Raw genomic sequence first — 23,384 nt, 5'->3', positions numbered from 1 at the left:
GTATCATAATGAGCTGCTCGGGTACCCACTGAACACTTGGCCTACCAGAACCAGCCCAGCACTAAGTACATTTGTGTTGGATAAATGAAAATGACTATTCCACTTTTTGCTAGGCTGTTTGGTTCAGGTGTTTTTGTTGGGCTGTTTGTTAGTTGATTTGTTTTGTCTTTCTAGGACTTCATTTGAATTGAAATTTAGTCAAAGAAAAAAAATGTGTTCCAGTTTGGCAAAGGAGTACATGTCTATCTGATTGTTGCTTCATTATTTATTTTGATTTGAAAATATTTCTTTATATTAAACCTCTTTACAATGTGGATTTGAAGCAGATAAATTGTTTGGTCTGATTCACTTCACAGCTTCTGAGTTAGTTTAGAAGAAAACCATCAACTGATGTTTCCAGTAACGAGTAGCAAGAGAACTCATGAAAAGGCAGGCACATCTCCAGTGACCACTAGGTGGCAGTTTCACTCTCAATATGACCGGATTGACAATGTCCATCCAAGAAGTCTGGGGCAGGCAAGTTGGAGCACAAAGTGAAGCTTAACTAGGCCTGTGGGTGGAAAAACGAAGACCCAAACTCAGCTCTGAAGAAAATTGAATTATGGAAAAAACAGCACATGGAAAATGTAAAGGAATGCCACTAGACATTATTTCACTGAAAGGTTAGCCAAGTTAACCACAGCCACAAAATCAGTAGAGAAAAGATGTGCAGGACCCGAGACAGGCCAGACAGTATTGAAAGACAAAGGAGTCTCCAGTCTGCCCTCCACGGCTGGAGCCCAGCCCCCTGGGGAAAGGCAGGATGGTTGCAGGCTGGTCATTGCTGAGTCTCTGGTAATGTGCGGGATGACCATCCTCAGATATCTGTCAGCCAAGACTGCATGGTTCTCCTCTTCTGAGTAATCCCAGAAGGAACTCCTTTATAGTTCCCATTCCACAGTTGGATAAGGGACTTTTCAAGCTCAAAGTAGGAACAAGGGGCAGGTCTTATCTCTACAGACAGCCGAGGTGGCTCCTATCACAGCAAATCCAGACACTTTATGGGTCTACTCTCAACAGGCCAGCCAGGGCCCCTGAGGAAATTACTTGGACTATTAACCTCAAGGAGGCTACAGGTCGAAAGCATCAACCGACTTCTATCAGGAGTGTTTTTTTGTTTTTGTTTTTGGTTTTTTTGTTTTTTTGTTTTTTTTTAATGACCCAGATTTCTTCTGCCCTAGAATAGGAAAACTGAGGCCCAGAGCAAGCCAGGGACGAAGTAAATCCATCCTACATGACTGAGAAGAGAACCTTCGGGTGGGCCTGAGGACACAAAAGCCCCAAGGAAGCTGTCTTGGCGGTGTCCAGGTTATTACAATATAACACCCACTCACACGTTTGTGGTAGGGCTTTAACTTTTGCACACGAAGAACTTAAGTAATCAAATTACCTGTTTTCTCTTTCTCTGCTACCAACCCCAGAAAGACTGCAAAGAATAGACACTTGAATCTAAACCAAACTGCCAGGCTCAAAGGACACTGCACCAGCTACAAGGTAATAAACACCACGGGTTATAGGATCCGTGAACGGGATAAGCTCCTTTACTTCCCCCCTGCTGGAGTGTGAGTTATAAAACAGACTAACAAGGAGAGGGAGAGACAAATTTTAAGGAAGAGCTAGTAAGAAGGCACCTGCAGCTTCTCCCCAACATCTTCCACACCACACCGACATCAACCTCCAGGCCTAGTTTGGGTGGGGAAAGGAACCCCCAGAGGATCTGAGAGGAGAGATTGCCATGCACTCCCCCTGGTGGACTTTCCCAGGTAGCAGCCCCCACAGACACCTCTACCACTGGGTCTCAGGAAGACAGGAAGTGGTGAAGGGCAGGGCACAGTCAGGTAGGACAGGCTGGAAGCCACATCTGGGCTTCTCTTGGAGTCAAACTTTGTAATGGAGGAGATCCATGCATTTCCTTGGACCCAGCATGGTCTGAAGGCATGAGCTGCAGCTTGCATCAACTTGCCAGCCCTAAAAGGACTCTTGGAGAAGAGAAGGGAAGCATCTTCTCCTGGGTTCCAATCCCTGAGCTCTTGTTAGTGACCCTGGGTGAGATGTTCACTTGCTCTGAGCCTCAGCTTTCCTCCCTGTAAAATGGGGATAACATTACCTAATTCATATAGTTGTTAGAATTAAAGGAAATAAAATTCATCAAGTTTCTTGTACAGAATAGATGATTAATAAATGGGATGGGTCTGGAGCACCTGCCTGGGATGGAGCCACTGACTGACTTTGAAGCGGCAGAGAGTTCTATGTGCTTCCTAAAAACGCCAGGCTCTAGCAACACCTATACCAGGGGACGTCAGCAGAAAAGTAAACCCAGCGTGCCAAGAAGCACTTGGGACCAGAGAAAGGACGCCCTCCCCATCACTAGCACACAGCTAACCATGGAGAAGGACTTCTCTACCAATGGCAACCACCAAGGAAACTAGGGACACCAGAGCCAAGAAAATTATGTTCGATTACAAAATACATTCCATTTTACAGCCATTTGTATTAATTATCAGTTGCTACTTTAATAAATTACCAAAACTTTAACAGCTTAAAACACACACTTACTATCATTTAGTTCTATGGGCCAGAAATCCTGTGGGTCTCGTAGGACTGAAATCAATGTCTCGGCAGGATAGCATTCCTTAGAGGCAGCTCTCGGGGTGAGTCTTTATCTTGGTTCATTCTGGTCTTGACAGTTCCGTGGGATTGTAAGACTGAGGTCCTTTCTGGTTGCTAACTGGGGTCACCCTGAACTCCTAGAAGACATTTGCTCTGTCCTTATGTAGAGTCCCTACCTCTCAGAACCAGCCACAGGGCATGGAATCCTTCTCTCATGGCCCTCTCTTTGACCCCATTTCCCCTAGATGCATTTCTGTCTCTGACTGCACCCAGGGAAGGCTGTCTGCTTTTTAGGATTAGATTGGGCCCATTTGGATAATCCAGGATAATCTCTTTATCTCAAGATCCTTAATGTTAACCACACTTGCAAAATCCTGTTTGCTATTAAGATAGCATATTCACAGGTTCTGGGAATGAGAATGTGAACATCTTTGCGGGGGGGCATCTTTCTATCTACCAAACTATTATACACTCACCAGGCATTTATTTACTACCTTAATGGCCAAGTACAGTGCTATGTGCTGATTTGATGTTGCTAGAAGGATCATCAGGCAGGGGAGAAAGTCTAGGATGGGTGGTGCCCCCCACTGGGACATCTGACTTAGAGCTTTGCAGTACTCCAGGGGATGCTGTTGACATAAAATACAGTGTGGATTGTAACTCTCACCTCTCACTCCCTTAACTCTCTTGCCTCCCCAGTCCTTGCCCCTGACTCATACAGGCTGAAGCCCCAGTCTGAAATTGCTGGAGGTGTCTAATAAGGTCATTCCAGATCTCTGGGAGGCAGGAGCTAAGTTCACCAGGGGACTCAGATGGTGACCCTGCTAGATCCAGGTTCAGCTATAGCAGAAAAAAACAAACAGCAGTCCAAACAAACCCCTGGAGACAGACACTGCTCCTGCTTAACCTTGCTTCCTGGCCTGGTTTCATGGTTCTTCCGGGGACTAGAGAGAGAAATGCCCAGGTCTTCTTGGGCCCCTTGTAGTTCCATATAAGAATAGAAAACCTGTCACTAACTGAAATCCCTTCCGGCTGAGGTTCCCTGGCCTATATTTTGCAGCTCCAGGGTTCAGCAGAGCTGCCAATTTGCTGATGGGTTCTCAACCACAAGATGGTGAGTCAGCACAGTGGTTGACTCTCAGCAGAGAGGCTGCAGCCTTCAGCAGAGCTCCCAGTGGGGCAGCCTCCTCATCGGCCTGTGCTGTTGTTCTGCCCCTGCGTTTCTTCCAGTCCTGGACATTCCTGACCTGGCTGGCACCCTAGTCGCACACCCAGGAAGCAGTTCAGCCCGCTGAGCACAGTGCTTCCCAAAACCATGGCATAAGAGGTGAAGGATAGACCAGGGAGGAAGTCTTCAGCCCAGTCTGACAAGCACAGACCAACGTTTGGCCAACAGCAACTCAGGCTCTTTGCTCTGGGCCAGACTCCAAACATGAGTGTGCTGGTGGGGTGTTCTGCCTTCCCTCCCTCTGCTCTAGAATTCAGATCTGGAAGCCAGGTTGTGACAGCTGGGATCCAGACACAGTCCCCATCACAGCATCACATTCTGGCCAACCAGGCTTCCAGTGGCAGAAGCTGCCACTAGGAATGGGCACCAGTCCTCTCTCCGTTAAAAAGCCTTTGCTTCACACCACGAAACCCAAAGTGCCAGCTGTGGTTGTCACTTCTGCTCCTACCGCTTAAAATTTCCTGGCAAGGCAGACTTTTAGAGAACGATTCCCCCACCAACATAGCATTCCTTTTTTAAATCTTTCCTGTACCTCTCTTAGGGCTAAGTTACTGATGATAGCCCTGAGTGATACGGAACAAGCTGGCAGCAAGGAAGAAACTTGTTAGCAGTGACAAGCTCCAGATGACAGTTAGGTGGCTTGGAAGACCAGTCTTACTCTAAAGAGATCCTGCCCCCATCCCAGCTCTGGATTACTTGGTCTGGTAGGTTTTACAGGGTATGACCCCAGTTTTCTGTTTAAGGACATTGGCCTCCAGATATGACTAGGAGGGAGTTTTCCTCTCAGGTCTTTCTGCAAAGATCACCATGACAATTACCAGAATAATAAATATCTATAATCACATGCAATCTTTAGCTTTAGTAATAGAGTGTGACAGAGAACTCTGCTGCTGCTGCTATTGCTACTGCTGCTGCTAATAGTGATGATGATGATAAGGAAGACACGAGATAATTTGACCTTCCTCAGCCTCCGATGGCTGATTACAGGTAGATGTGGCTTCTGAACCAAAGTTATGTAATTCGCCTCTTGTTCCTGATCCGCTTTTAGCAAAAGTTCCCTGGAAAGGACCTTGTACCTTCTTGAAGTATCCAACACACAGTCATCTTTATGTTTTCCTACCAAGTTCCCACATTTCTGCCTCAGTGGGTTCTACAGTCTGAACCCCAGAAACAATTTAATAGTTCAAACATCTGGCAAGCTATTACATTAAATTGCAGATTCCCAACCCAGAGTAGAAGAATCCTTGACTGCCTGCACCCCTCCCCCGCAATTCTGCTCCACCTCAAAACTGCCTACATCATCTCAACCACCCAACTTTTGGGAAATAGCAGTGAATTCCCTCTTCCTTTTCATGGAGACTAGCCCAGGTCATAGACCCAATCTCTTTACTGGGGACCTAGGCTGATAATTTTGAGCACACAAAATCAGTAGTAAAAACAAAGTCCCACAATGTAGAACATCCTCAACTGAGGAGAGAGCTCATTGGTTGAGAGTGTTTGTAGTATCATGCACTGCCCAGGAATACAGAGAACACGTAGCTCTGTTAGCTCTTCTTGATTTAGAGTGGAAGACAACTCTTGGAATGTAGGGAAAAACTTCTACGGCTGTAATGGAAATAAAGATTCATAGTTTTTAAATAATGGAATCACAATGAATCAGACCAGGGTGACATTAAACTGGATGTCTCTGTCCTTAAAGTTGAAGGTGAGATGGTTTCAGGCAAGCAGGTAATGCCGTCACTGGGAGAGTCTCATGTGTTCCGGGAAGACAAGGCTTGCAGCATAGAACATCTGGTAACTTTCCAACTGTTACACTATCTTTTAGGAAGCCTTAACATAAGTGTCCAGTCACGTCCTGGAATTGGCCTAAGTTCCATGAGTGCTCTTAAAATGAATTTGGACCCTACTCTACTCCAGCCCATCAACCTTCTCGTTGTTCTTCCAACACCCCAAGTTTGTTTCTACCTTGGAGGCCTTACCCACTGTTGCCTCTGTCTGAAACATTCCTCCTCCAACTTCTTTGTGGCCAGGCCCCTCTCACTGTTCAGGCCTCAGTTCAAATGTCTCCCCTTAGAGGTGATGATGCCTGAGGCCCCCTCTGAAGTAGCCTACCCACCCCAAGGGTTCACTATCCCACCTTCCCCTCTTATTTTCTTATCATTGTCTGACCTGATGTTAGGTCTGGTTTGCTTATTGTTTACTGTCTGGTATCACCCTACACAAGTGTGAGCTCCATGGGAGCAGGGCCCTTGCCAATCTTGTTTACTGCTGTGTTCTCAAGGTTCAGGTGGTATCTGGCACATGGTGGGCAGCAAATGGAGTGTGGAAACACATATTCAGACATACATGTTTGATGGGCTGGGAATCCCCAGAGGAGGTCAAATTGGAGGGAGAAAGACAAAAAACTGGACTCTGGGGGAAAATCCCAAGGGGTCAAGGGCTCTGATGGAGAGGGCAGGACCAGGCAGCCAGGCTCGAGTCTCCGATGTACATGACTGTGTTATGTCATTTCCTCCCCACCTAGGGAAAAAGAGCACTGATGTGTAAAATAACTAGGGCCCTGCAAGCCTGTGATAGAAACCCTTTGGAGAAATCTTATTTTCAGAGAGCTTCCATGAAAACCTCTGACAACCAAGACACTGGGTTCCGGCCCCAAGAGTAACTATTAGGGAATCCAGGACAAGAGGGCCAGAAAAGCTGTCTGGTTTTCCTCCGCTTGCTGGATAGTGAGATATAAAGCCAGTTGGAGATGAAGGGGATAAAACATATATTTACTTAGTTATTTGGCCATGTCAGGGTATGTTTGCTTTATTGTGTATATTTAAAGTGTACAACATGATATTTTGATACACATAGTGAAATAATTACTACAGTCAAGCCAATTAACATATCATCATCTCACAGAGTTACCTTTTTTAGGGTGTGTGGTAAGAACACCTAAAATCTACTCTGTAAGCAAATTTCCAGTACAGATGGTCCTTGACTTAATGATGGTTTGACTTAAGATGTTTCAGCATTATGACAATGTGAAAGTGATACACATTCAGCATGCTTCAAAAAGGTTATGTCAGAGAAGCATCTGTATATAATAAAATGTTATATAGTCCTTGTGCCGTGCATTAGATTTCAACACTTATTCATCCTACGTAACTGCAACTTTGTACCCTTTGACCTACATCTCCCCCTGGTCCCTTTGGTGACTGCCAACCTACTCTCTGTTTTGATTATTTTTGGATTCCTCATATAAGAGAGATCATATGATATTTCTTGTTCCATGTCTGGTACATTTCACTTAACGTAATATCCTCCAGGTTAATCCATGTTATCACAAATGGCAGGATTTCTTCCTTTTTAAGGCTAAATAATATTCCATTGTGTGTTTCACACACACACACACACACACACACACACACACGCCACATTTTCTTTATCCAGTCATCTGTCAATAGACACTTACATTGTTTTCATATCGTAACTACTGTGAATAATGCTGCTTTAGAAGCACAGTGAGAAGTCACCTGGAGCCTTCTCCCTGCCACCACCCAACCCCAAGGCCGTGTCTTGAGTCAGGAAGAGGGAAGCCCCGGAAGAGAAAAAAAAAAAAGGGTGGGGGAAAGACAAAATGGTATCTCTATGAACTTTGGAGATCTGAGAAACAGCTAAGATTGAATTCTCCCTGACCCATTCCAGAGTTTTCTGAGCTGCAACCCCCGCAGGCATACCTTGCAAGTCACATATTATAATTCCTATTTTCCAGGCAAAAAAGTAAAGACTCAAAGTACAGTTGACTGGTTATAGAAACGTGCTTGTCTGACTGCTGGATTACCATCCCTCTGGACCTCCTGCCAGTATTAGAGCCCTAATTTTTAAAGGCACCAGGTGGGCCGTGCTCAGGGAAGGCTGAGCCGCTCGCCGGCCAAGGTGAGGGAATCGAGATTAAACTACGCCAGTGGTCTCAGCGCTGGCTGCCCATTAGAACCATCCCAGTCTAGTTAAATCAGCTTATCCGGAGTGAGTCTAGGCCTCAGTAGTTTTATAAAGCTCCCCAGTGATTCAAAAGTGCAGCCAGGACTGAGATGGCCCAACCTAAACTACTCACGACAATTTCCATTCTCATTAGCATGGAGGGAGAGGGTTCTGCAGGGTTCTGGGAAAGCAAAATTCCTTTCTTTGAAACACAAACATACAGTGTTGATGAAACAGGCTGTGCTGCACCCCGAGGTGATGCCTAGAACTGTGGTCACCATCTGGAGAACAAAAGCCAGCACACTAAAGTCGGCAGGGGAAAAAGAAGGGGAAAGCCCAGCTACTTAAGATATTATTGGACTGAGCTCGCTCGGTGCCTCACGCCTGTAATCCCAGCACTTTCCAAGGCCGAGGTGGGCAGATCACCTGAGGTCAGGAATTCAAGACCAGCCTAGCCAACATGGTGAAACCCCATCTCTACTAAAAAGATATAAAAATTAGCCGTGTGTGGTGGCGGGGGCCTGTAATCCCAGCTACCCAGGAGACTGAGGCAGGAGAATCGCTTGAACCCGGGAGGCAGAGGTTGCAGTGAGCTGAGATCGTGCCACTGCACTCCAGCCTGGGGGACAGAGCAAGACTGTCTGGAAAAAAAAAAAAAAAAAAAAAGAAGATATTATTGAACAGATGAATTATCCAACCCTGAAACTGCTCTGCCCTGGACTTTCTGTGTTAAGTGAGTTAATAGTTTGATGTGGCCCGTTTTTGTTGGATTTTTTTAGTACTTGAAGCTGAGAGCATTCTATGTGATATAATCATACAGAAAGCAGCAGAGCTGAAAGTCAAACCAAGTTCAACTCTGAGGCAGCCAATAGAAGCTAAGAGTGAGGAGAGACCAACAGATAAGTGGGAGTTATTTGAATCAGATCAGCAAGTTTCTAGATTGTTTCCAACTATTAAAGGTAGTTTGTTAAGGTTATGAAACGGTATCTTGATTTTTTCTTCTTCTTTTTTTCCTATTCATCAGAATCCCTACATGAAAAAGAAGAACATCATCTAGTAATTAATTGCCAGGTTTAAAAATACAAAACTGGGGAAGAAGACCAGGTTTGACATTTGGAAGGTGGTTGAAATTAACAGCTAAACTTAAGAAGCAGGATTGTCTTGGGTTTCAGCAAAACATCTAGTAAATGTATTCATTTAGTCAATAACCTCAGTGACTAATGAGTCAAACCAGTTTTTCAGTCCAGTAATTTTTCATTCAGGGCCTCCAAATTAAATGTTAGAAAGGCTGCTTTCTAACATTTACTCATTATAATATAATCAAGTCAGTGAAAAATCAGCCACCAGAAATAAAACTGCCGCTTGGAAGGTTCTTATACTTATCTGTACCACCGTATTCCAACAGGCAGCTTAAGGAAAGGGGTCTGTCTGTGCTTTTCAGTTCACAAGCAACCTTGAGAAGGCTAGAAATTTCCACAGCAGTACCAATGAACTGCCTGAAGGTGGCGCTCAAGGGTGATAGTAACAGAGCTCCGGATCTGGCAATTTCAGCATTTGCAAGAAGTCAAGCCAGTTTTTCTTTTTCTCCTGATAAAGCTAATTGCCTTGCATTAACGCACAGCATAAGACTTCGCAGCACAAAAAGAATAACGGAATTATAAAAGGTATAATTTGGAGGCTTTGTCAAGAGCTGTGATGAGCATATCCTAACAGGTATAAATGTTCTGAAGTACTAATGCTCTGTGAAGAGGGGTTTGTGAAGGAGGAACAATGCCTGCATTAGTGCGCGGGCTCTAGAGAGGAAAAAGCTTTTTGGTCTGCAATTACTGGTCTCCTATTCTTTACTTTGGAACACATCTACTTGATGGTTGCTATTTTTTTCAGGCACACTTCCCCCCTCTTGTTTCACATGTACATTCACATGAGTAAAATATTGCTTTTTACACTTTCCTGGGTATTGAAGTTGCTGTCTGATGGAGAGGCTTAGATCCTCACCTTGAAGTGGCTTCCCCTAACACTGGGTCTGTGAAGCTGCAAAGTGCAAAACATGCTCATCTAGACAATACCGTAAGGCCACCGACTTTGGATTTTCTGTCCTACTTCCTGAGCCCGCATCTCCGACTATTCTTTGCTTTGAAGTCCTATAAAAGTATGCACTCTTGCTTCCCCGTGGAGTAAGCTGCTCCTAGAATAGGAACTGCTAACACTTTCTCTTTTATTGCCTTGGCAGTAGCAGACCTCCTACCTCCCAATTCCATATCGCCACCACCCCCCGAGCTCCAGTACTTTCCCACCTTGGGCTAGGACCAGCATGAACATCTCCCTGGCACATCCCCTTGCATTTAGAAGGCCCCAGCCCCTGACCTAAGGCTGCCCCGGTTCTTGGCTTGCTCCCTTGAAGATCAGGTTAAATCCTACTGAGAAGAGAGAAATAAATTAAAGGTTATCTTACCTAAGGAGAAAATTCTTTCTGATCCCTATACCTTCAAAGACCCTCCTCCGGGCTGGACTGTGAACGCTGAAAGGCAGTCAGGATAGGAGCTGATAGAAATGGATTGCCAGGTAGCCTTGGTTAGTCTCATGTTTTTTGTGGCTTCGAAAGCCTCATCTCCTATTAGCAGGAAGACCTAGCCTCCATATACTCTCCCTTCCCCAGTCTAATAGCCTGGCCTGACTTCCTACCACCTGCCTCTTGAGGTTTCTTTCCCCCAGAACTGCCTCCAGAAGGAAGTAGGCCAAAAAGGGGAAAATCCAAAGTCAGACTTGAGGGTATGAGCCACCAACGGGGCCTGAGAAAACAAAATTACTTTGGTAGAGGAGTGTGTTGTCCCTCCTCAGGACAGAGCTTGTTCCCTTCATCCACATGCATGTTTTCAGTTAGACAGATGGAAACACAACCTCAAATATCTTTCTTTCTGACCAGTACATGTTACCCAGACTAACCACAGGTCATTGAAAGCGTTCAATTGAATGCAATGATCACATCTTTATTCTTCTTTGGAATGGCTCACAGTGCCCCATCCACAGGCAACTTCACAGCAAGAGGGAGGGCTGGCATAGCCTCATACCTGCTGCCAGAACACAGGGACGTGTAATAGTTTTCCTTACCTTTGCATTTGGAATCCTGCTGTTGTAATCACCCAATGGGGTTCATTTTGCCCACTGCCCAGACAGGCCGATTATCAAGACAACAAATTGTTTCTGCAATAGAGAAACAGTTTAATTCATGTAGAGCCGGCTGAATGGGAGACCAGAGTTTTATTATTACTCAAAACAGTCACCCCCAAAATTTGGAGCCTGGGTTTTTTTTAAGGATGATTTGGTGGGTAGGGGGCCATGTAGTAGGGAGAGCTGACTGGTTGGGTCTGAGATGAAATCATAGGGAGTCAATGCCGTCCTCTTGTGCTGAGTCATTTCCTGGGTGGGGGCCACAAGACCAGATGAGCCAGTGTATTGATCTGAGTAGCGCCAGCTGATCCATCGAGTGCAGGGTCTGAAAACTATCTGAAGCACCAATCTGAGGTTTTATAATAGTGATGTTATCCATAGGAGCAATTGGTAAGGTTTAGAGTCTTGTGGCCTCTAGCTAGCTGCGTGACTCCTATGCCATCATTTCTAATCTTGTGGCTAATTTGTTAGTCCTACAAAGATATTCTGGTCCCCCAGCAAGAAGAGGGTTCATTTCAGCAAAGGGCTGCTATCATCTTTGTTTCAAAGTTAAACTAAAACTAGGCTCCTCCCAAAGTTAGTTCAGCCTATGTCCAGGAAGGAACAAGGACAGCTTGGAGGTTAGATGCAAGGTGGAGTCAGGTAGGTCAGATCCCTTTCACTGTCTTCATTTTCGTTCTGTTACCATTTTTGCAAAGGTGGTTTCACTGTTTTCTCCAAAAGTCTTCCAGTCAAACCCAGAAGGTAAGTAAGGCACAGAAGACCTACGGCTTAGAACACCCACGCAGCTATGCCCACCTCCCCACACTGGACAGCCCACAGCACTAGCTGCAGTTCTCCTGATCCTCACTAGAGTAGGTCTTGACCTATTTGTCCTTCCCAAATGTACTTGGAGTTACCTAACATGCGTTAGGCCCAGCCATGCTTATGGTGTTGCTCAGCTCCCTCCCACCAAGCAACTATAACGGTTGATGCCTTCTGGGTTCTTTCTGTTCAGAGGGCTTTAAGCATCGTCTCAAGTCATCTTCACAATACCCTCAGATGACAGTGCTGCTAGCATTCCCATCTCACAGATGAGGACACTGCAGTGCAAAGAGGCTACACAACTTCCCAAGCAAATAAATGCCATGGTAAGTTATGTGTAAAGCACATGGAACACTGGTAAAAGAGTAAGTTAATTTAAAAAAAATAGTCATAACTCACGTTTACTGAGTTCTGTGTATCAAGCCCTGTGCCAAGTGCTGCGTGAACTCCGTTTCCTTATATCCTCGTGTCGGCTGGTGTGGAGATTACATCAGAAGCACGGGCAGGCTCTGCTATCAAGGAGAGTGACCACACTTAAAAAGACACTATCTTTTGACCTTCTGCTCTATTATCTCTTGCTCTGACTGCTAATGTTTCAAACACAGGTTGAACAGAACCAGTTTTCCCACTGCTTCCTCGAATGTCCTCTCATTCTTCACAACCATCGGGTCTGGGATAACAGGTGTGCTCCCCGTTCTTCCCCTCCCAGAACCTCCAGCTGTGCCACTGGGAATTATTATCCCCAACTTAGAAACAAGGGAAGAAAACTCAGATAAGCTAAGTAACTTGCACGAGTTCATTCAGCTTTCAAGGGAACAAGTCATGATGGGGAAAGGGAGGTATAAACCCAATGCCTGGCTCCAGAACAAACAAGGAAGATTAGGGGATCTCAGGCAAAGGAAACAGCTCGGACAGAACTATGAACAAATGTGTTTGATTAAGAACTCCAGAGGAATGTGTACAGTGGAGTACAGGGCACTTGGTGGGTAGCAGTTGGGTAGTAAAGGAACTTTTATGTTGTAGGGGAGGAAAAATCTTTTCCTCTCCTCTCTCCTATTCAGTCTCTGTGGGGTCTCCAAATTAAACTGACAAAAGACAGATGAGCAAGACGAAAAAAAGAGTTTATTTACACCTGCAACGGAGAGATTCAGTGAGGAGTAACTCACCCCAATAGACAGAGATAAAGGGTTTATATACCAAACTTAGCTAGGGGGCTGGGGAGGAGTGTCAGGGCTTCAATGAGAAGGTATAGAAGGTTCTATCAGGCTTTTTTTTTTTTTTTTTTTTTTTTTTTTTGAGACAGAGTCTCGCTCTGTCACCCAGGCTGGAGTGCAGTGGCCGGATCTCAGCTCACTGCAAGCTCCGCCTCCCGGGTTTACGCCATTCTCCTGCCTCAGCCTCCCAAGTAGCTGGGACTACAGGCGCCCGCCACCTCGCCCGGCTAGTTTTTTGTATTTTTTAGTAGAGACGGGGTTTCACCGTGTTAGCCAGGATGGTCTCGATCTCCTGACCTCGTGATCCGCCCGTCTCGGCCTCCCAAAGTGCTGGGATTACAGGCTTGAGCCACCGCGCCCGGCCTCAGCCTTTTTCATGTGAATAGAATGGGCAGTCTATCTCCCTGGCAGCTGAATTCACAGGGAAGACCTCAAGGGAGGGCTACTGACAGCTGTATTTTCTGAGAGGTTCTGCTTTACAGCCTTTAGAAAAGTTCTGATAATAATTTCCTTCTGCCTCTTCTTTAGCTAAAGAAGCTCTCGCATTACAAGTAATGGCAAAAACCGCAATGACTTTTGCACCAACCTAATAATCTCCATACGAATTGTAGGGATTTTGAGTGGTTCCCCACCATGCCATGGCAAAGCATGGCTCTTTATCCTTCAGCCAGAGCTTTTTAAAGCAGTGCTTTCATATGATTAGTTCTACATATCCCTAAGACCTTTGACCAGGATATTTCAAAATAATTTAATGGATTTAGTTAATTAGCAAAACCGATAAGGAAGGATAACAGCACTATCATCTCACTTATGTGAATAAGGAAACCAAGGCAGAGCAGTTAAATGATGTGCGAAGGCTTGTGGATTATTAGTCACGAAGCAAAAACCTTGTGCCCGGGTCTTCCAAATCCTGGTCCTGAACTCTGTCCCTAACAACGACACAACGTTTGGCTCCAAGAAAGCTGCCAGTCAGCGCACACTTAGTCCTGTGCTAAAACACAGGAAGAGCTCCAAGCCCCAGTTACCCCCACGCTTGCCACATTCAGGGCCCACTTGAGCTGCATTACTTATGTGCTGTCTCTTCCACAGGTTAGCAGAGAAATACTCGCCACTCTCAGCGTCTTTTGTGTTTGTAGGTGCAAATATTTATTCACAAAGCAAGAAAGAAAATTCAAAGCCCAGCTGACTTTGCCATCCTATGAGCCTCTGCACTGCCTGTTGTACTTTCCCTCTCCAGGTCAGAGCAAAAAATAATTAATCTTCAGCAAACTGAGTGACTGCGTTTCAACAAGTTTAAAGCGTCTCATTGAAGAAAATACACCTCAGTCTGGTTTGAGATCCTCGGCAGACTTTGTTACCCTATCATGTTGGGTAAATCTTTTGAAGAATTCTAAGAACCTCGTCACAGGAAAGGGTGGCTTAGGGGCCTCTAGCTGTTCTCTGGGCTCCTTTGAGCTCAGAGTTTTGATGTTAGGTGGGGCCAAGAAAAGTTGTTTGCAGGGAGGGAGGAAGATGGGAGGAGTGGCAACCATGGGCCAGAAGAATCAGTCACATAAAACCTTGGCTAGCCAAGTATATGACTTCTGAGGACACAGGGCCCCTTCTTCATAGACGGCTATGTCCCCAGCCCCCAGCACGGCACAATAAATAAAATTTAATATAGTTCAAATATATTGCTGACTTAGCAATGAAGAAAATAGGAAGAGGCGACTCAGCCAGGACCCTGGAGACAGTGGCCTAGGGAGGAGTCCTGGTCCCAGCCCCCCAGCTACATGACCTGGGGCAAGTTATAGAACTTCCCTAAGCCCGTTTCTCCTCTGTAAAATGGGGGTCATAGGAACATCTACCCAACAGATATTGGGGCCAAGGGGAAACTTCCCCATCACCTTCTGATGTTTCACTGGAAATTGCTGACAAAAGCTGATTAATAGGAGACAAGGTAGACACATGTATTTGATCATAGTTTTACATGACACAGGAACTTTCAGCATGAAGACCCAAAGATACAGGGGGAACTGTCTATTTTACGCTTATGTTCAACAAAGTATGGACAGAAAGGGTCTAACACTGACACTGGGAACGCCCAGCGCTGTCCATCTCAATTCTTCTTGGTCTCTTGTGCAGCGTTTCTTCCTACCGGGTGTGGGACAGGACCCTCTCTGGCAAGGGGGTCCTTTGACCTACAGTCAAACAAGGTAGGTCAGATCATTTCTTCATGGCCAGTTTTTACACAGAAAGACAGGAGGAAAGTTAAAGTAATATTTTTAGGTTATGGCTGACTTGGGGGAAAAGGATTCTGGCTTCTATTACCCACTTTGAGGAAAAGGGATTCTAGTTTATATGGTTAGCCTTGGGAGAGAATGAGAAGCCAGAGATAAGAGGGCAGGAGAAAGTCAGAGAGAAACGGTTGCTTCTGAGGCCTTCATTTTGGGGCACTGTTTTCTAAGACCCTACACAGAGTACCCACAAGAATTGAAGGAGAAACCTCATAGAAACACTTAACCTGGTGTCTGCCACCTAGCAAGTGCCCAATACGTGTTAGTTATTATTAATTAAAAATTCAAGATTGTCCTCCCTGATCCCAGAAAGTCTGTCGTCTCAGTGAACTTTCACAGGTTTTTTCTTTTTTCTTTCTTATTCCTAGAAATGGTATTTGCAAGATGTGTGTATTTGTAAATCTTTGTTCACCACCAAACAAACCAAAACCATTTCCTCATCCAGTTCATCAGTTCCTCATAAACAAAGCACAACTTCTCAGCCAAAAGTTTGTCATCAAAGCTTGCTTTCTTCATTGTTTAACTCAGTCGTGTTCTGTTTCTTATTTTCTGGGAAATGTTGTTGTCCTCAGGTTCCTCTTCCCCAGAGCCAGCAGCCAGGCACCACTGTTTCCATCTCGCTAAGCACATCATGGACATCCTGTGGAGATAATGGATTCCAGAGAGCAAGGGGCCACTTACATGGAAGAGCCCGGAGTCTCTGGGTAAAGGGTGACAGTGTGGAAACCTCACTAATGCACTCTTTCCATTACCATTCTGCAATTTTTCCTGTCTCCCACTATTACCTTCGATTAAGCTTTCCTCTTTAAAACCGTTCGTCTGCCCGGGGTCATTATCTTTCATCTGGCCCAGCAGTCGGCAGCCAGAGATGGCCCTGACACTTCTCGGAAACCTCAAGGTTTGGCGCCGGATAAATTTTTAGATGCCTCCTTAACATGGTTCTTTACATTGAATGTTTTCAGCTTTAACAAAAGCCACGTGAACACGGGTCTGGAAAAAGTGATATACTTGAAGAAAAAGAACAAAAAAGTCACTGGCTTTATTTGTGTTCTGTTCCCTGGAGGTGCGCAGGCCAGAGTGGAGGGAGACCAGTGAATTGATTTGTTTTGCAACTGATTTCGCAGCTATGGGTAGATTCTTGAATTTTCTTTGGTGTGTCATTTTAACTCATTTTGTGTCCTGACAACTCTGAAAACCCGGACTACTCCAGTAGCTCTTTCACCAGCCACACCCGAGAAGAGAGAAACTGAGGTGGGCCAGAACTGATAGGAAAGCTATGCTATGACCCCAAGAGTCTCACTCTGGAGCACTTGTCTACCAAAATGTTGGAAAATCTTTTATTTTGTAACACTCTGTTTCACTTCCCCACACTCCCGCTTGCATCTTCCGGAAATAATTGAAATCCTGGTCCTTAGTCTCTACATCATTTAAAAGTGTCTGCTCCTGTAATATGTGTGTGCTGCCACCAGATGGCACCAAAAGTCACAACTCTATTGGTATACTACGTGCCAGGCACCTTGCTAGGCATTAAGAATCCAGCAGTGAACCAAAAAGACAGGAACCCCAACCTCTCTCTCTGAGTCAAGCAGGAAGGAAGACATTAAACAAAATATTATAAATATTTGAATGGCAATGCTGAGAGGAAGTGCCCAGAGGCTAATCCTGGGAGCGAGCAGAGACAGCAAAGGTCACACATGTTCTATGGCCCTCCTCACATTCTCCAGCCACCTTGCAGTTAGGCGAGGCCTCGTGACCACTGAGGCCAATGAGATGTGAGTGAAAATCATATGTGACCCCTTAGAGCCAAGGTAGAGAAAAGTGAGTATAATTTCTCTACGCTTGTCTCTTCCTTTGCTGTGGTAGCTGGTAACATGATGGGGGCAGAGCCTCTGTTAGCCTGAATCCCTGAGTAATATGTGGAGGACAGCCATCACAGAGCCATCACTAACCCCATGCTACTTGACCCCAATCCTCCACGGCTCATGTTGGATAGGTAGCATAAATTTTGTTGAATTAAGCCATAAAGAGTTGGCGGTTCTTTCTGCAGGTATGTCAGTCTGCCTAAGGACTAACTTTCTAGCTGCAGCGATGGGACTAAGAGTGGAGTCTTTCTCCTCTAAGTGAGTGGGCCTTTGCATAAGCAGCACAGACAGATGAGGGATGGAGGAAACAGAAGCAAGCTGCATTGCCACCACCTATCCTCCTGAGACCAGTGAGAAGGAGGGGACTTCCTAACCAAAGAAGCTAGGAAAGCCAACAGGGTATTAAGCATTTCAAGCAGCATACTGAGCACGTGATAACAGACCAAAAGGGTATGATTATTCCAGCAGACCCAGGTTCTGGCCAGGGGAGAGCAGAGCTTGACGTAGCTGATCTCAGTAGGGGTAGCTTGTAGACTTGTCCCAGGCTGCCCACAGACATGGCCGTGGGGCCTCTCTACTTATAACAGCCACAAACATAATGAAAAAAAAATAGGTAGGTAGCCGTGGGGTTAGTGGGGCACCAATTACCCCATAAATCAATTTGCTTGTGTGTGTGTGTGGAGTGGGGTTGCTGGAGCTTCTTATTTTGATATAATTTCAAACAAGAGAAAAAAATGGAAGAATCGTAGAAAGAACTTCCACATACAATACCCTTCATCAAGGTTTACTAGTCCACTTTAAAAGTTACTAAAAACCAAGTAATCTCTTTCATACCCAACCTAGCTATAATGCCTAACCCAAACTTCAATATTAAAATTTCATGAGTCAGCTTTATATATAAGATTTGCAAAATATGATAGAGTAACTGATATGGTTTGGGTGTGTCCCAACCCAAATCTCAACTTCAGTTGTATCTCCCAGAGTTTCCACATGTTGTGGGAGGGACCTAGGGGAGGTAATTGAATCATGGGGTAATTGAATCTTTCCCGTGATACTCTCATGACAGTGAATAAGTCTCACGAGATCTGATGGACTTATCAGGGGGTTCCACTCTTGCTTCTTCCTCATTTTCTCTTGCCACCACCATGTAAGAAGTACCTTTCGCCTCCTGCTGTGATTCTGAGGCCTCCCCAGCCATGAGGAACTGTAAGTCCAATTAAACCTCTTTTTCTTCCCAGTATCAGATATGTCTTTATTAGCAGTGTGAAAAAGGACCAATACAAGTACCCTTAATGTATAGTTATTTTATATTTTTTAAAAAAAGTAACCCTCATTAGAAAAATAGGCAAAGGCCATAAGTAGCCATTTGAAAAAAGAAACAGAATGGACAAAATTATGAAAAATTCAACCCCTCTAGTAATAAATATAAATTAAAACCTCATTTTCCACCTAGCAGACTAACAAGGGTTTATATGTATGATTGTACTTGTGTTGGCGATAGTATAAGAAAATGGCACTTGCATACATATGTGCTGTTTCTGGAAACTGGTGCAACGAATGATGTAATTGTCTTGTCTGGCAACAAATATCAAAAAAAAATTTTTTTTAATGCACTTGACTTTTAGCACAGCAATCTTAATTCTAGGAAGGTATCTGAGGGAACAGGCAAACAAATGTCCCTGACCCACCCCAAGAAGAAGTATATCTATTGGCCAGGCGCGGTGGCTCACACCTGTAATCCCAGCACTTTGCGAGGCCGAGGTGGGCAGATCACGAGGTCAGGAAATCGAGAGCATCCTGGGTAACACGGTGAAACCCTCTCTCCACTAAAAATATAAAAAATTAGCCAGGCATGGTGGTGGGTGCCTGCAGTCCCAGCTACTTGGGAGGCTGAGGCAGGAGAATGGCGTGAACCTGGGAGGTGGAGCTTGCAGTGAGCCGAGATCGCACCGCTGCACTCCAGCCTGGGCGACAGAGCGAGACTCTGTCTCAAAAAAAAAAAAAAAAAAAAAAAAAAAGAAGTGACTCCATCACAAGATTATCAAAAAAAACAAAAACAAAAACACAAAAACAAAAAAAAAACAGAATGAAGAAACTTTGGTCAATTAAATGATGGTGTTTTGTACAAAGCACTACCACCACCTACGTAGCACTTATAGAATGCCAGGCTCTGTTCTTAATTCTTTGCATATATTAACGTATCTAGGCCTCCCAATAGATAGGTACGACAATTACTGTCAGCATTTCACAGATGATGAAACTGAGGAAAAGAGAGGTTCGCTAACCAGGTCATAAAGCTAGTCAATGCAGAGCTAATATCTGCATCTAGGCGGTCTGGTCTGAGTCAGCTCTCTTAGACATACATTACACAACCTTTCATTGGATGTGTAGGCCTCTCTCTGCAGCTACTAAAAATGACAAAATAGATTGTATTCACTGTCATGAAAAATGTTCACAAGATATGCATGAGAAAAGTTGATTATGAAACATTAAGTACAGTATGAAACCATCATTTTAAAAGGAATTATATATACATGCATATAAGAATATATAAAAAATGGCCAGGCACGGTGACTCATGCCTGACATCCCAGCACTTTGTGAGGTTGAGGTGGGCGGATCACGAGCTCAGGAGTTCGAGACCAGCCTGACCAACATGGTAAAACCCCATCTCTACTAAAAATACAAAAAGTAGTCAGGCATGGTGGTGCATGCCTGTAATCCCAGCTACTCAGGAGGCTGAGGCAGGAGAATCACTTGAACCCAGGAGGCAGAGGTTGCAGTGAGCCAAGATCATGCCTCTGCACTCCAGCCTAGGTGACAGAGCGAGACTCCACCTCAAAAAAAAAAAAAAAAAAGAATGCATAATTTCCTCAAAAGATTAACAGTGTTGGGATTGTAGGAGAATTTTGCTTCTTTTACATCTCTTCATTTGCTAACTTTTCCACAATGATCATACAATTCTTGTAATTATAAAATTTTAAATGAATAATTCTACTACCCAATCCTCCTCTGTAATTCCACAAATGGTCTCAGGGACACTCCCTAATAAATATCCTGCAGACCGACCTTTATCTCAGACTCTGCTTCCCGGAGAATTCAGCCTCTGAGGCATCCCAACAGTGCCAAGAGTGGTCCAAGAAAGCAGGCAATGAAATGATGCTTAGGAACTGGCTCACTCACCATCTGGCTGGCAACGAAAACCCCATCACCGGAGGCAGCGGAGCACAGACAGCTCCTGTTCCAATCACTAAAACTTCCTTCATGGCAAATTAGAATGGTGCATAGTGAAAAGGGAATACGATAGCTGGTGCTATGTACTTAGTGTTAGAATAATATAGGGAAAAAGTAATCTTCGGGAAGTGAGATAGGATGCTGTTGCTATACTCCATTGAAGTTTTACAGAAATAATTTAGCTCAAGAAAAGGCTCAGAGCAATTAATGGGCTACTGAAAGCCAGCGTTAAAGTCAGAGGGTCTTTAGGAAGGTAAAGAGGCTTTCCTCACCTGAAGAGAGAGGGCAGGAAAAGTTGAGGCCCAGGTACAGTCCCATGTCTTAATGGTGATTTTTGCCAGAACTCCAGGGAGGGTTAAAACTCTTAATCAAGGCAGATCTGTTATGTCAAAGTTAGGAATGTGGTTGGGGAAAAATGAATCCCGACCTGTGAGGTGGAATGGAATACATAGGTTGATTTTCCTCACACTCTTGAGTTCTCAGATTCCTCTAGATCTTTTCCATCTGAAGAAGAAAGTGAACCACCTCTCTAAGAGCTAGGACCACTCCCTTACTTGAAGACAATGTAGCGTCCTCTATCTCCCCTCTGGGCCACTGGGCCTCTAACTGTGTCTTCTAACTAGGAATAAGTTGCAGCTTAACCCAGCTGCAGATGTGCTGGGCCCGGCAAAGGAGAAAAGGGACTGCACCCCAAGGAGACCCACCTATCATATCCACACATGGGACTGGATTCTGAGTTACTTGATCAAAGAGGCTAGAACATAATACTGAATAAGGAAAAAGTTGACAAAAATAAGTCGAACCTTGTAAAATATTTGAAGGGATTCATTCTGAGCCAAATACAAGTGACAAAGGTTCAAGGCATAGTCTCACGAGGTCCTGAGAACATATGCCCAAGGTGGTTGGGTTACAGCTTGATTTTATACATTTTAGGGGGACAGAAGTTACAGGCAGACGTTCATCAATACATGTAAGGTGTACATTGGCTCAGTCTGGAAAGATGAGACAACTCAAAGTGGAGGCGGGGTGCTTTCGGGTCATAGGTGGATTCAAAGATTTTCTGAGTGGCAGTTGGTTGCAAGAGTTATTAATCTAAAGACTTGGAATCAATAGAAAGGAGTGTCTGGGTTAAGATAAAGCATTGTGGAGACCGAGGTTCTTATTATGTAGATGAAGCCTCTAGGAAACAGGTTTCAGAGAGAATAGAGGGTACATGTCTCTCGTCAGACCTAAAAAGGTGCTAGATTCTTAATCTCTCCTGGATCAGGAAAAGACCTTGAAGGGAAAGGGATTCTCTACAAAATGTAGATTTTCCCCATAAGAGACAGCTTTGCATGGCCATTTCAAAATATGTCAAAGAAAATATATTTTGGAGTAAAATATTTTGACTGCTTCCAAGGCCTGCTATCTGTCATGTGATGTTATCCTAGAGTCAAGTTGGAATTTAGTATCTTATTGCTACAAAGAGTCTGTTTTGTCAGTCTTAAGATCTCTGTTTCAGTCTTAATGCTGGTCAGTTGTGCCTGAACTCCAAAGGGACAGGAGTGTCTAATGAGGCATGCCCAACTCCCCCTTTCCATAATGGTTTGAACTGGTTTTTCAGGTTTACTTGGGAATTCACTTGGCAGAGAGAAGGTATCCATTCAATCAATTGAGGGACTTATAATTTTATTTTTGGTTTGTAAAAAGTTTATTGGTTTAGGAGTATGTTTCTGAAATGCAGATTTTAACTTTCTAGCAAGGACCCTAAGCAATGGTATGTTCTAGTCTCTAGGCTATTTCTTAGATGCATGGAAAAAGCAATGGCTCCCACTAAGGGAGGGTGAAATGCCAGAATTACTCTAGCAGCTGCCGGAAGAAGGGATTGAAAGATTCACAGAAGTGGGCATGCTGGAGTAGATCTACCACGTGAAGCAAGGATACTCACCAAATGATTACAGTGCACAGGAAAGCCATAAGCAGTACGCTGGTGAGAGGCACACCAGCATCACTAAAAAGCAGAGTGATGCCTCTTCTTCGCGGGTCATTGGTAACTGTCGAAAAAGGGATCGCAGAACACAGAACTAAGCTAACTGATAGCAATAGAGATGATCACAACCACCCTGCTACCCAGTGAGGGTAGGGGGAGTAGAGGACAGATGATGATGTGTAGCTGTCAAAAATCAGATAGATCTAATCGTCATGATGAGCAGCAAAGTTGGAGCAGTCCACAGGGCCAGGCCAAGACAGTTATAGAAACAGTTAAGAAAACACAGCATTCCTAGGGGCAAAATAGATGGACTGTTAACAAAGAACTCTTCAATTTACCATCAAAATAAACCAAAAATGAATAATCAAGACACTGAAGGGGCTGGGCACAGTGACCCATGCCAGTAATCCCAACATTTTGGGAGGCAGAGGTGGGTGGATGACTTGAGGCCAGGAGTTCAGGATGAGCATGGGTAACATAGTAAGACCCTGTCTCTACAAAAAAAAAAAAAATACAAACATTAGCTGTGCATGGAGGTGCACACCTGTAGCCCCAGCTACTCGGGTGGCTGAGGCAGAAGGATTGCTTAAGCCCAGTAGTTTGAGGCTGCAGTAAGCTGTGTGAGCAGCCTGGGTGAAATAATGAGACTCTGTGGAGGTGGGGGGCGGAGAGAGAGAGAGAGACGAAGGAAGGAAGGAAGGAAGGAAGGAAGGAAGGAAGGAAGGAAGGAAGGAAGGAAGGAAGGAAGGAAGGAAGGGGAAGGGAGGGAGGGAGGGAGGGAGGGAGGGAGGGAGGGAGGGAGGGAGGGAGGGAGGAAGGAAGGAAGGAAGGAAGGAAGGAAGGAAGGAAGGAAGGAAGGAAGGAAGGAAGGAAGGAAGGACACCAGAGGGCAGTTGCCCCAATAAAAAATCCAAAAAAATCCATGATTTCTTGCCCAGTTACTGGAGCTAACCCAGGTTTTAGACTTGGAACCCAATGAGGGAAGGTGAAGCCAAGTTCCCAGAAGGAAGGACTT

The 23,384-nt window shown here is 44.7% G+C and overlaps 1 pseudogene; it reads right to left on the bottom strand.

Moving 5' to 3' along the window:
- Positions 1 to 1,709: 1,709 nt before the first annotated feature.
- Positions 1,710 to 3,640, bottom strand: LOC126959279 (putative uncharacterized protein encoded by LINC02694; annotated as a pseudogene).
- Positions 3,641 to 23,384: the final 19,744 nt, after the last annotated feature.

The sequence above is a fragment of the Macaca thibetana genome, chromosome 7, assembly GCF_024542745.1.
Source record: "Macaca thibetana thibetana isolate TM-01 chromosome 7, ASM2454274v1, whole genome shotgun sequence".
NCBI classification, from domain to species: domain Eukaryota; kingdom Metazoa; phylum Chordata; class Mammalia; order Primates; family Cercopithecidae; genus Macaca; species Macaca thibetana.
Note: the sequence above shows the minus strand (reverse complement) of the source record. Positions and strands in the feature narration are given on the sequence as shown.